General features: G+C 36.5%; 1 protein-coding gene across 1 annotated transcript in view; it reads left to right on the top strand.

Annotated features, from left to right (window-relative positions):
• The first annotated feature begins 278 nt into the window (after window positions 1–278).
• MID1 (midline 1) overlaps window positions 279–12,890 on the top strand; it is a 230,819-nt gene continuing 218,207 nt past the window's right edge. The window contains exon 1 of the mRNA XM_026714194.2: window positions 279–510. The gene's annotated coding sequence lies outside the window, so the exon portion shown is untranslated. The remainder of the gene's footprint in view (window positions 511–12,890) is intronic.

Raw genomic sequence — 12,890 nt, forward strand, 5'->3', positions numbered from 1 at the left:
TTGTACTCTTCTGTCTTCAACATTAGCATTGCCTAATCATATTTTTTTGCTTATTTGCAATGGTGAAGATTGAATATTGGCTATTGAATCAGAAAATCAAACAGGAATACTAAATTTATCCAAAAAATATGATAGAGGGGTACATTTAAAGCAATATCACTTTGCAGGGGCTCTTGTCCAAAATGCATATTAAACCATTTGGCATTTTTAGAGTTAAATTTCTGGTTCTTCTCTCCATTAGACTTAAAACAGCCTGGCTGGTGTTTAAGCTGCCTGGAGAGACAAGTAAGAGCTCACACCCTCCAGAGTGGGAGTGATTGTTAGGTTGGACAGAGCAGAATTTCCTGAGCCGAACTCACTACAGTATACAACGCTAAGCTGCTCCTAAGAGGAACCACGTAAAGCCGGCGTGCAAGGAGGAAGCCTCCTTTCTGCCTGAACAAGCTAGTAACTTTCCGTTTTTCTTCAGAAAAAGGGAATCCGGGGGCATAATAAACAATGGAGATCAGGGTAAGATATTGACATTCCTAAACATTCTTTATTTCTTTTCAAAGCGGAAGGGAAAATCAGAATTTGTTTTAGGAGCGCCTGGGAATCATTTCTTACAATTTAGAGTGGATTCAGCTGCGGGGCAGCAGCTACGGGCAGAGTCCGTCGCTCTGGTTTCTTGTACGGTGCATGTGCTTCTGCTTCGTCTGTTGCTTGCACTTTTCTCCTCAAAAGAGATGGCGAACTTCCTCTCAGCAGATGTAGAAGAGATGCCGCTTGGCGGGAGCAGGGGGAGAAGACGGTAAGATGAGACAAGTCGAAGGAGAGTTGCAGGTTTCACACGGGCTTCGTCTTTTGATTTTGAATTCTGAGAACTTTTTTTTTTTTTTTTTTTACAAATGCGTTGTCTTGGAAACAGAATCCGAGTAATGTTAAACACATGAAATAAAAAGGGTAAGGATGGAACACTCTCCATTCATCTCAGGGGTTCCTTTCTCCAGAGTTTTGAATTGAACATTTTTAAAAAGTGCATTGCCTTTTCAGAGGTTTTAGCATGCCAACGATATTCCAGAACACGTGTATGAATTTTAATTCTGAAATGAAATACCTTTTGTCCCTTTCCATTAAAGACGGATATTTTGAAGGAACACATTTTTACTTTCTTTGGGGATTTGACTATTGAAACTGAAGGGAGCAATTATAGAACGTACAATGTGTTAATTCTTTTGCAAAAAGTAAGATTTGTTAGGATAGCTGTGGTGGGCAGTGGTTAGAATGCAGTACTGCAAGCTACTTCTGCTGATTGCCGCCTGGCAGGATTTTGGCAATTGGATTACTTGGCAGCCATAGAATATTATAATGAGATAGTTATAAAAACTCATTTCATACAATGAGTTTGACCCAAAGCATTTGAATCTAGCATCTCTTTTTTTCTTTTCACCTATTGTATGGTGTGTAAGGAAAATGTTGTGGAAAGACAATGATATATTAAACTACCCAGAAGTTAGGATGCAAATCTCAGATAGGATCACTCTGTATCTAAAAGATTTTGTGACTTAAAATATCAAATTCACCATTCCTTGGAATGGGGAAAGGACTAACATTAAATTGAATGTGCAAGGGGTTTTGGAGAACATGATGTTACTACATGTCCTGGTCACTTTTTCCATAGAGGCATGTGACCATCGGAAGTGTAATTTTAAGTGTCAGCACTTTGCTCCTGGAAAACCTCCCTAAGGAAGTTGCCTCCAGTGCCACTGTTGGGTGAAGTGTAAGGATAGATCTAATATATACTCAGTAGGGAAGATTTGAGTTATTAAAAGAAACTGGACAATTGGAAATCCTGGAATGTAGGAGAGAGATGGGGAATCAAATTTGCTGGTATCATCTACCAAAGACGAGGATGCTAGGACCGTAGGTTGGAAGATATACATCCATTTGCATTAACAATATGATTGGGTTTCAAAATCTGTCTTCTGATTTCTGAAACTTTTCTTCTTTTGCAAATGGGACTTATGATTCTCTGAATGTTTTTTTTTTGTGTGTGTGTGCTTAAGAAAGTCTTTAGGTGAAGGCCTTGAGTATGCTGTGGTGTAGCTTATTGCCTTGATCTGGCAGAGAGAATACTGTTGTTTGTCTTGCTTCTTTTTTTGGTATAAGGCATCTCTCCATCCCTCTGTAGACTGCCCAACTCCATTGCCCAGCCTTTATCATCTGAAGTCCCATGGGAGGAGTTCCTTTATTATTGCTTCTCTTAGCTTTTCATTAAAGCATTAAAAATGTGGAGGGCTGTAATTGAGATCATAGTAAAGGCAGATTGCTCCTACACACTCCTTAGCCGCTTGTATCTAAGTTATGCAGCTGTACTTATAAGCATTTCATCAGTTCCCCCCCCTCATAAATTTGAATGAGAGTAGCCTAAATATGTTGAAGACATAGTTAAAATATCCTTAAAAGTTGTTTGAAGTATGATAGTGGTTTTTTTAAATTGAAATTATAGCATTCTTCACATTGCGGATAATGATTACAGTAAATGATGGCAGTTACAGATTAAATGGTACTGAACAAGCCAAAACTTGGTACATATACAGACAGCTTTTAGCCTTTCCTGGAAGTTGCTGCTTTATTAGAATAATAATGTTCTGTGGTTGTGAAGTGCCTTGACTCAGATATGGTAGAGCTCCCAACTTTAGTGTTCCAAGAAAAATGAGACAAGAACTCAACTGTTTGTAGTTTTAGCACTTAGTTTAGTCTAATCTTTTCTTAAATCTGCTCTTCATTAAGAAGCGATTTTTCTGGTCTTTCAGTACTTGGAGGTGGGAACTGTAATTTGATTAATATTGATTTGTTATATACTGACTACTATTTTTAGGTGCCATTGTTCAAATTGAGTATTTGAACTGCTGTTGAGTTTTTCTGTGTGTGGACACGTGTGTATGCATATATATATATTGGTGCATTATATGTTTTGATTTGATGTGTAGTGTTACAGACAAAAAACGATGGAATATAGATAAAATGAAGATAGTATCAATTTGCCATTTATGTACTGAAGTGAATTTTTTATGTGTAGTTTTTTTTTTCTGGGACACAGTTTTTAACCACTAGGTGTCTTAAGTGGTCTAGAAATTAAGATAGTTTAAACAATTGTGGTGGCTTCTTTCTTATTCCTTGAAGTACATTGATATTTTTTTCATTCCATCACCAGTTTAGCCTGGAACAATTATATTTTTGAAAGTTGCAAAATCTTGAAGTCGCAAAATCTTGAAACTTCCTCAGGAGGAAGGCATTGTTTTATCTGTTTGGTTGAAAATCCTGACAAAATGAAGCATGAGTTGCTTATTTCTCTTTCTGCAGCTTTCTTTCATTTACAAAAGTCATTTGTCACATTTATATTGATTAAAGAAACTATTACCTGACAGTATATGGTATTCATGTGTTTGTGATCATATTCATTTTTAGGCAAAATCTTATACAGATAAAACTATTATATAAGTGGCAATTTGCTCCTATTTAAGGAATTGGTGGCATCATGACCTGGAATGCCTTTGCACAACTGCATGTTGTGCACCAACTATGTCCATTCATGGGCAATGGACCCCTCTCACAATCACCTATGCCCTGGTCAGTTCTCAGTTGAACTGTAATGAGCTCTGCATGGATCTGCTCTTGATGAGTATCCCAAAGATTCAATCCACCCAAAATGCATTAGCATGCACAGTTCTGCACAAATCCAGATTTGTATATCTATAACTTCTGCAGGAGTTGTTGATTTGCTTCCAGGTGCAATTCAAGTTGCAGGTTATTACCTTTAAAGCCTTGCATGGCTTAGGTCCAAGATATCTCCCAGTCTCTCCCCAGTTACATCTATCTGGCTAGTGCAAGAGTGTAAAACTCGCATTGTTACAGCAGTGTCACGTGACGTATTGGGACTTTTTTCTCCTTTGCTAAACTGGGCGGGCGTGGGGCCTGTGGACCGTGAGTTTGACACCCCTGGGTTACTGGAGAATGGAATGTTATGGGTCCCACCTTTTAAGTATACCTCAAGGGACATAGAAGAGGGACATTCTCTGAAGTGGTTCTCTTCTTTGGAATATCACTTCCTTGGAAATAATGTTGGCCCTCTCCTTGGTCCTTTTTTGGAATGGTCTGAAGAAATAGTTCTCTCAGTGGGCCCGAAAACTTCATGTTGATTTGTAACCAGTCAAGTGGCTTCTGTGATGATGTTTGTCACTGCCGCAATAATTGGGGATTTCTGGGGTTTTTATATTGTTGATTTTTAATGTTATATGGTCGTCATGTGTGAATTGGGCAGCCAGAAACATTTAATAAATAGCACCACTACCATGTAGACCATATTGCTTCACTCCATTCTACTCAGCAATATATTTTAAAAATAAGATCAGTTTTACACAACTGACATTTCTCAATGTTTCTGAAACAATTTATGGAAGAAAATCCTAATTTTGAAGATTGTACTGTATTTTTATCACAAGTGCTATGATTTGCCTTTTCCTTAAATGTATTAAATACAGAGATAGTGACAAAGAACTTCATAACTCATGTATACATTTATGTACAGATTTATAGTTGTCTAGAAGTAAGGTAAGGCTAAAGGGAAAAGAAAGTAATATCCATGACTCCCAAAAGGATATTTGATTTTAACTTCATATTTCAACTCAGGCTACCTGATGTGCTTTATGATTAGACATCTATCTTGAGATATAGTTCAGTCCATTCAAAATCAATCCAAATTGTTGGGTACTGTAATGGAAATAATTTGGTTTTCACTTTCTACACCATATTTTACAATATGAATTTTGCTAAGATACTTTGAAGAAACATAATGGCCCAGTAATAAATTCACAATAAATTATAAGTAAAACATTAGTACCCTATCAGAAAGAGAACTGATAAGGAATAGCTTGAAAGTGGAAAAGAAAATGCTCAGATTGTATGTTCCCAGCATTGTGCTTCATTCAAAGCAATGCTTGATGGGATAGATGTTTCCATGGAAGTTAGAACCGTATAAAGAAAGTAATCCAAATGTAATTAGAAATTGGTATAAGAACTGTTGAGCCAGATTTCCTAAAATCTGTTCTATAAAATCCCCATGAGTTTTAATCAGAACAGCATGATATGTATAGGAAAGCTAGACAGAACTTAAGGGATGGATCATGTTAAATTTAATAAGAATCAGTGCAAGGATTTGCAAAATAGACTCTTTTCCATTTTGTTTTTTTAAAATGTTCATTGTAATTCAGAATGAAGTTTTCAGAAGATATTCGATAGGATAGTGAGGAATATTTGTGGCCAATTCCACCCATAGTTTAAGGGATTTCTGTGTATGTTTATGCATGTCATTTTGACCGGATGCTCAGTTCAGGAAACACTGCAGCCTACGGAAGCACAGGAGTGCAGGGAAGGGCTGTTGGTAACAAAGAATGCTATCTTATCATGCATAGATTGGAATTGGCATTGGAGGCAAAACATAGGGAACAGATTTAATCATATTTTTTCTTACTTTAAGATGCTACCCAGGCTAGAGATTAGAAATATTTTACCTTGTACCACTTTTAAGGATGGGAAAGTAGCACTGAAATATACAAATGGTTGAAGGAAAGAGGCTCTCACAACTGTTCTCCCATCAGCAAGGTGCTGAAATTGGAAGAAATAGTGATAATCCTGATGACAAAGCAAAACTATCTAAACAGGAACTTATACTCTTCCATGATCCTATAACCATCAAGTCATGAACAGATACATAGGTGCCATGTTTTCCACCTTATCACTGTCTGTCTGAATGAGGGAGCACAGTAAAACATTCTGAACTGTGGACATCGTATCCAATGTCATCTTCATTGTACCACAAGGAGGAGCCAAATTTGGCACTGAATTGAAGATTTGTGGGAGTTGGAGCACAGTCCTAATCTCTGATATTGGGTACTTTTATCTATTTGCCAGTTGGCAACAGTTCACAGGAACAAGTCATATTTAATTATTATCAGAATAATTAAATCAGCAAATAGCCTGAATCTGCAAAGCTGAAATCAGGAAAGCAAAGTCTCAGAATGAAGACTTGCAACAAAAGTCAAAGTTAATAATAAAAAAAAGTTTCTTTCAACATATAAACAACAGGAAAAAAGTCAAGGAAACAGTTGGACCATTAAAGAGAGAAAATGCCAAGGAGGTAACAGGCAATAGAGGGAAAGCAGAGCTGCTTAACTCATTCTTTGTATCAGTCTTTATGCAAAAAGAAACTATAGCCCAACCTACCAAAAACATAACTGTAAAAGACAGACTAGAAATAAACATTAAAATAAGAAAATAGTAAGAAACACCTGTCTGACCTTGATGAATATAAATCCATCACCTAATAGATTACATCTGAGTTCTGAAGAAGCTGGTAGACATTACCTCAGAACCATTGTACCATATCTTTAAAAAAAATCCTGGAGCATCGGGAAACTACCAGAGGATTAGGAAAGAGCTGTTGTGGTTCCCATCTTCAAAAAAGGGGAAAAAACAGACCCAGGAAACTACCAACCAATCAGTCTAACATGGAAAGATATTGAAAAAAATAATAAAAAAACAGATCTGCGAAAATCTAGAAACAAAGTTATATCTGGTAGCCAGCACAGGTTTGTTAAAAACAAATTATGCCAAACCAATCTTATTTCATTCTTTGACAAAGTGACTAAATTAGTAAAGCAATGAATGCTGTGGACATAGTATACTTCAGCATAGTATACTTCAGAAAGGTACTTGAGAAAGTAGATCACAACCTATTTGGTAAAATATAAAAATGTGGAATGGAGAGCATCACCACCAAATGGATTTGTAACTGGCTGACAAACCCTACTTAATGAGAAGTGCTTAATGGTACTATATCTACATGGAGGGGACGAAGCAGTGAGGTACCACAAGATTCTGTCTTAGGCCCAGTAGTCTTCAATATCTTCATAAATTACTTAGATGAGGGAATAACAGGGGAACTCATCAAATTTGCATATGACGCTAAGCTAGCAGGAACAGCCAACACCCCAGAAGATAAGCTCAGATTCAAATAAGATCTTGACAGACTTGAAAAATGGCCCTATCCAACAACATGAAATTTAATGTGGATAAAAGTAAGGCTTTACACCTAGGCAGGAAAAGGTACAAAGGTACAAAAGTACAGATTAGATGAAACCTCGTTCAAAAACAGTAACTGTGAGAGGGACCTTGGAGTCTTAATGGACAATCACTTAAACATGAGCCAGCAGCGTGTGGCAACAGCCAAAAAAGCTTGGTTGTATAAAGAAAGACATAGAATCAAAATCACTGCATCTAGTTTTGCTCAGCACATTAACAAAAAAGATGTTGAGACTTTGGAAAAAGTGCAAGGAAGAGCAACTAAGATGATTAAGGGCCTAGAGACAAAAACATATGAATGTTTACAGTTTGGGGGTATCTAGAGAAAAGAAAGACTAGGTGTGACATGATGGCAGTATTACAGTATTTGGATTCTAGTATTTGAGTTTCTTCTACAAAGAAGAGGGGGTCAACTTCTTTTCCGAAGCACCAGAAAGCAAGACAAGAACAATGGATGGAAACTAATCAAGGAGAGAAACAACATGGAGTGAACTTCCTAACAATGAGGACAATTAACCAGTAGAACAGCTTGCTTTCAGAATGTCTATGGAGATTCTCAGTCATCCATGTCATGGTTGTCCTAAAGGTGCTGAAATGACTGTGTTGTGTCCTGCAGAAAGGACAGCTTCACAACATAGTTCTTTCAACAGTCACAAGAAGGTTCCACATCCATTTGCACTACTCAGGTGACCCTGAGGTCACAGACAAATCTCCAAGTGGCCTCAATGACTCTCTAAAAGAATACAAATTAACAGCTGCCTGCAAGGAATATAAATCCTTCCATTCCCCACCATCCAGTCAGATCTGAAGAAGCTTCTTGGATGAGAAGTGAAATATCAGCTTTGCCTGCCCCTGCTTGGTGCCTCACAGGCCATCAAAAAAGGAGGGGGAGGATGAAAGGGGGGAAGGATAAAAGGGCAATAAAGGTTTGTATGATAGGAAATCAGGAGGGGGTGACAGGTGATAAGGACCAGAGCAGCCGGATCCTGTTTGTATCAGCAACCCATGGCCAGGCATCCTGAAAAATATGCGGATGGCCCCCCAAACATCTCAGTGTTCTCAAAACATCTTGGCAAGCTCCGGTTGGCTGGAAACTGACTGGTCATGGGGGCAGGGATGGGATGGAGGCAAACTTACATCTTATTTTTGTATCCAATGAGCCCAGTAATTTCAGAGCTTGACTTTACTGCAACCAACACTCTCAGTAAAAGAACCATTTGCTTTAATCAAATGGAGTCAAAGGCTTTTCTTTCTGACATTAAGAAAACCTACTCTACCACTGGGCTCAGAGAATACATTCTTTGTGGTCTTTGTGGGAGTTTCCTATAAACAGGATTCCAAAATGATTTAAATTAGGAAATAATAGGGGAAGGTATAAAACAAGTACAATTTGAAAACAAACCTTAGCTTACACTGAACTAGCTGTTTGTACCTAACAGGTTATTTCTTATAATTATGAAGCAAAGGATGCCCATATATGTTTTCTAAGTGATGTAGAGCCCAAATTTTTCTATGTTCTATTGCATTGCATGTGGAATGTTCACTGCATTCTAAATATTGGCAAGATTTCAACAGTGATTTGTCAATGTCTCCTTCATAGAGCTGAAGGGAAAGAGTGACCAGTCCAAGGTCATCCAGCTGGCTTTGTGGCTAAGGTGGAACTAGAACTCAACTCTCCTGGTTTCTAGCCACTATAAGCATTCCTGTCAAATAGACAACAAATGGTCAGAATTGGGAGCGTCCTATCAAATTCTGTACCTATCAACAGTGGTGTCCTCCAAGGCAGCATTCTACTCTCTTTCATACTCTACATAAATGACCTCTGTAATCATATTAAGAGCAACTGTGTTCTCTTCACTGATGATGTAAAGCTATTCAACACAACAGACAATACTGCCACCCTTCAAAAAGACCTTGACTATGTATCAGAATGGTCAAACAAATGGCAACTTCAAATCTCAACAAATAAATCCTCTGTCCTACATATTGGCAAAAAATATCAGAAAATAAAATACAGGCTGAATAGTCAAGACCTTGTTGAGGATCCAAACTCTGTCAAGGACCTTGGAGTACTCATCTCTAATGATCTAAGTGCTAGAGCCCACTGTAACTGCATAGCCAAAAAGGCATTAAGAGTTGTTTACCTAATCCTACATAGCTTCTTCTCTGGTAATATCACACTACTAACTAGAGCATACAAAACATTTGCTGGACCTATACTTGAATACAGCTCATCAGTCTGGACCCCACATTACGTATCTGATATTAGCACAGTTGAGAAAGTCCAGAAACATTTTACAAGAAGAGCTCCTCTACTCATTGCAGAATACCTTATGCCACCAGACTTGAAACTCTAAACCTAGAAAACGTAGAACTACGCTGCCTTCGGTCCAATCTAAATATAATATATAAAATCATACATTGCAATGTCCTACCAGTCAATGAATACTTCAGCTTCAACCATAACAATACAAGAGCACACAATAGATATAAACTCAAGGTTAACAGCACCAAATTTGATTGCAGAAAATACGACTTCAGCAACAGAGTGGTCAATGTGTGGAATACTCTTCCTGACTCTGTGGTTTCTTCCCCAAACCCCGAAAACTTTAACCTTAGACTGTCTACTATTGACCTCACCCCTTTCCTAAGAGGTCTGTAGGGGGCGTGCATAAGATACCAACATGCCTACAGTCCCTGTCCTATTGTTTCTTTTTAATTTTTTTATACATATCCATCTCATGTATTCAAAACTATGTTAATACTTATACCTGTTATCTTGTAAGAGATTGACAAATCAAATAAATTAAAATCAATCAATCAATAAATAAATAGTTTTTTTTCTCTGTGCGCTAGAGAAGTAAATTGTCTGTCTTCAGAAGTTACAAGGGATACATTCAGAAATGTGAAATCTAAAGATGCCTGTTGGATCAGCAGCATATTCCTGTTCATAAGTGATTTGCCCTTGTCTAGTTTTAGTAAGATGATTGTATCTCTTTGAGGTTAAAAGATAAAGGATGGGTTTGCTAGGTGTTTCATTCTTTTGAGATTACTTAAAAGCAGGATGCCCACGTCAATTGTGCAAGAACAAAGAAATCAGGGAAGAATTGATTATATGTAGAATTTTTAGAGTAAATTATTTTAAGACTGTGAGGCTATTCTCTCCCTCTCTTCCTCCCTAACTCCACCTCCCCATTGGCTTGCTAGTTCCTTTCATAATGATTTTTTTTTCCCCACAAGGAGCTCTTTTTTGGAACAGCTTATGTGTTGTTCCCTTATTCACTTACTCTTGAAATCTAAACATTTTTTTTTCAAAAACCGGCACTTATCTATGTATCCTGTACTCTTGTGTGTTTTTAATTGAGTAATTATCATTTAAAGCAAACATTTTGGTGCCAGTTTGTGCCTTAAGCAGAGATGCCCACTGAATCTAGTGGCTTTCCAGAATGATTAAATGAGAATCACTATAAATTTACGTATGTTTGTGTGGTATCATGGGACCGGGGTGTTCAATTTGAAATTTGCTCCTCTTGCTTTTCTCCCTATAGTTTTTGCAGTTAGATGTTAACTCTTGGCAGATTGACAAGTTCTTGCTGTACTCAAAAATACTTCAAAGAACTTTGAGTCTAAGAAAGAGATTTGAATATGACATTTTGAATTTCTTATTCAAGTTTATTGTGCTTATACATTTGTTCGTTCCCTAATTACTTGACGCTTTTCCTGCTTTTCCTTTCTTTTTCTTCCTGCATTTTTATGTTTTAAAATATTGAACTAACATTTTAAAACAGAAAGGAATGTTCTTTAGATTACAAAGTTAAGCGGTTGCTCCTGCAGCTCACAGGCTGGCTGATTCAGGATCCGATACCTTTTGCTTCTGAAGACTTGCCATGTTGCTCCCATTAGCACCCTGGCTGGATTACAAACATCTGTTTGCTCTTACTTGGCCTGTGCTTCTTTAGAACTGTTTCTACATGACGTACATCAGTGGTGTTTGACTGACATGTGCGATTTGTTTATTAAATAATATGGTTGAGAACTGAATGAAATATTTCCCCCATGGCAAGAACATGAACACATCCAGAGGAAACAAGACAATTCTGCCTGACATCTTTTTATAAGCTAAGTTAGTCATGTGATTCTCCATTAAGAAAAGATTAATTAGGAGGGGAAAAACATACTTAACCCAAAAATGGGAAAGGAAAGCAAACATATTGAACTATTATTTATTTGCTTTCACCTTTGATTCAGAGCACTTTTATTTGTACTGACCACTGCTGCAAGTCAAACAAATTGAACAAATAAATAATCATTGCAACAAGTCAGAATAATACCTTGTTGCTGGTAAGTAATTACCCCAGATTCATTAAATATGTAGTAGACAATAATAAAATTCCAGAAGGCTGACTGCTAAAGTAGGCAGGAAGAAAAAAATGTTATCCTCATTCCTAAATGGATCTTTGTCTAGAAAATTTGTCTGACTTATTTTTAGTGAAAAATAGATTAACATTCTCAATTATAAAGATAATCCAAGTGTCCGCATTTTATAAAATTAGAACTGTTTATTTTGAGTATATTTTAATCACATCAGATTCCAAAATGATTTTACTAATATTTTATGCTTATCACTATTTTGTACAATTGCAATGATGAAAAAGAAGAGAGATAACGCTATACTAATTTTTCTTTTATAAAGGACCCATTTCACAGCACGGAAATAAAAAGTTGTAGTTGTGAAGTTTAAATAATGTATGTTTTGTTTTCTTGCATTTGCATTTTTTTCTACATGTTTGCTGCTATGAGCATATGTGAAATTGTCCCCCCCCCCCATTTTGTGTGTTTTAATTGAACATATTAATAGAGGAATTGTGGGAAAAATTCATTTCTATTCCTATATTGTTTTTCACAAAGGCTAAGCATTCTTAGGAAGACCAAGAGCTTTTAAAAGGAAAAAAAACCCCTCCCTTCTGTGTATTCACCTATGTTTTTAAGGGGTAACAGAAGCAGTAATGAACTATAGAAAAATTGTAGTTTTTTTAATATGATAAATGCATGTAATAGTGACAATGTTTTTCAGGCTATAAAATACTTTTTGAACATAAAATAGTAAATGAAATGCAGCATTGTGGGTTTTTATATGCATTCTTTACAATGTTTTCCTCTATATAATTAATATTTTTCTGCCGATATTCTGTTCTACTGTTAATCTTATTTTTTCTAACATACATATTTTAATGTAGATTTTAATGTAGGTCACCAATTTTTAAGGTCTTTCAATCTCTTCATTAAATATATAAAGTTTTGTTTAAAATGGTTTTTAAATACACATATGCATGCTAATTTCAATTACATTTACTACAAGCAATTGTCACATTATTGGATTCATCCTTATTGGGAATCATCAGTTATTCTATGGACTTAAACCCTCTTCCAAATTGCCCTTATAGACCTTCACACTTAATTGATTGTATACAGTGCATTAGCATTAGAAGGTACTCAGATAAAAAAAGAATACACAGAGGTCTTCAGAATGGTGATCACCATTCATCTTACCTCAGAATAGAGATACAGATGTTATATTTTTAAACTTCCCAAGTATAAGATTTTACTTGGCTTCTGCAGCAGTTGTGATGTCATGTAAAGTGCTGGATGTGAATATGACATAATTTAATATCTGTATCTCTCTCTCTCTCTCTCTCTCAGGTGAGCTATCATTCTGATAGAACCAATTTTCAAAAAATTCATAGTAGGCATATTTCCTGACCTTTTTT

This window comes from Pseudonaja textilis, chromosome 8 (assembly GCF_049901715.1).
Source record: "Pseudonaja textilis isolate UNSWEBS1 chromosome 8, rPseTex1.2, whole genome shotgun sequence".
NCBI lineage: Eukaryota > Metazoa > Chordata > Lepidosauria > Squamata > Elapidae > Pseudonaja > Pseudonaja textilis.